Genomic DNA, 1,744 nt, shown 5'->3' with positions numbered 1-1,744 from the left:
ACACAACCAAAACAACAAAAAAAACAACCCCAAAACCATTATGACACAGGAAATTCCACTCTTTTGCATTAAGAGGGCACATCATTCCCAGTTATCACAGAGGAGACTCAGAATCATCTAGAGGTTGGAAAAGCCCTCTTCTCTCTTAAGATCTATTGAGTCCAACTGTTAACCCAGCACTGCTAAGTCGACCACTAAACCATCCCCAAGTGCCACATCTACAGGCATGGCAAGTCTACCACGGCCCTGGGCAGCTTGTTCCAATGCCTGACCATGCTTCCATGAAGAAATGGTATCGTTGCACTAAGGGTGCTGCATCCCTTACTGTCACCTGCACTAGAGACACATGAAAAGATACCCAAAGGAAAACTGCTGTTATTTCTTGAAGGAGTCTTGTTTCCTCCAGTGCCAGGCTGAGGGAGGTTGAAACACACACTAATGAAGACCATATTTCTTATATATGGCAGTTTTCTTTATTGATTGCTTGATGTGAAACAATATCAATCTGGATTTTTTTTTTCCCCCACGCATTACAAAAAAAATTAAATTGGCTCAGTCTGCAATCTTTTAAGCACAGCCATATTAATTATCAGAAAAAGGAAAAAAAAATGAACTCCCCCACAAAAACCCTCTAAAAAGTCTACCAAATAGAGCATTTACAAATGCACAAAAACATGCCGCTTTGGCTTAATGGGGAAAAATATTGTCTTCTAGATTAAAAAAAAAAAAAATCTTTTAACATAAATAAGTTAGTATAATTTCTCAGTGTCTTTACAGAGTTATGTACACAGGTACACTTCAAACTTTTTTTTTTTTTATTTTTACATACAGGTACACAGGCAACGTAGAAATACTGTTTAAAGATGTAGTATCCCTTTTCCCCTCACACACAAACACTTCGGGAAGTGGGTCAGATCAGAAAACAATATTCAAGATTCAGAGCAAAAGACCTCCAGATTAGGTAAAAAAAAAAAAATGAAACAAAGAAACAAATAATAATAATAAAAAAAACCAACACAGAAAATCAGGCAATATAATCAGGTGGGATGATTTTACACAACTTTTACAGGCATTCCATTTTGGTAAATGGATTTGAGGCTGGGGGGGAACTTTTGCTACCATATAATGGAATCATCACAGCTCCCACCTCTTCAGCTTAATGCTGTAGAAAGAAACTTCACAAGCAGCCTATAATAATCGGCTCTGAACAGGGTCACCCCGATGATACATTAAACAAAAAAAAAAAAAAAAAGGAGAGAAAAACACTGCAGACCCACTTAAAGGGACAATACATCTTTAAGTAATAAAAAACCTACACTGCTTCTCTTCAGAGATTTATTTGCTTGCTAGATTGTGAAAGCAAGTTCCAATCGGTCACCCTCTTACAGTCCCTCCCCCCTCCCAACAAGTTTTATGTGCTACATAGTGTAAAAACTATATACACAGGTAGTACAATGAAGCAAAAGGAAACACCTAATTGCACAATGCTACATCCAATGCTTTTAGAGGCAGATCTTTTAAGAGTGCCTAAAATTTAGTGTTGTTTGCTTTCTGTTGATGTTGTTTTGTTGTTGGTTTTGTTTTTTTCTCAGTGCTTGTACAGGACACCTCCATCCAACGGAGATCGGCGATATGTATTTTTCTTTTCCACTACAACTTTACATCTTTCTCGCTTCATCGCCCCCCGCCGCACCCGACGAACGAGGACGCGCACATCCTCCGCTCTGCAACGGGGTGGGGAAAG

The 1,744-nt window shown here is 38.7% G+C and overlaps 1 protein-coding gene across 1 annotated transcript in view; it reads right to left on the bottom strand.

Annotated features, from left to right (window-relative positions):
• Positions 1-450: 450 nt before the first annotated feature.
• Positions 451-1,744, bottom strand: part of CDKN1B (cyclin dependent kinase inhibitor 1B) — a 3,891-nt gene continuing 2,597 nt past the window's right edge. The window contains exon 3 of the mRNA XM_008927187.3: positions 451-1,724. The gene's annotated coding sequence lies outside the window, so the exon portion shown is untranslated. The remainder of the gene's footprint in view (positions 1,725-1,744) is intronic.

The sequence above is a fragment of the Manacus vitellinus genome, unplaced genomic scaffold (assembly GCF_001715985.3).
Source record: "Manacus vitellinus isolate BGI_N305 unplaced genomic scaffold, ASM171598v3 scaffold_88_pilon, whole genome shotgun sequence".
NCBI classification, from domain to species: Eukaryota; Metazoa; Chordata; class Aves; order Passeriformes; family Pipridae; genus Manacus; species Manacus vitellinus.
Note: the sequence above shows the minus strand (reverse complement) of the source record. Positions and strands in the feature narration are given on the sequence as shown.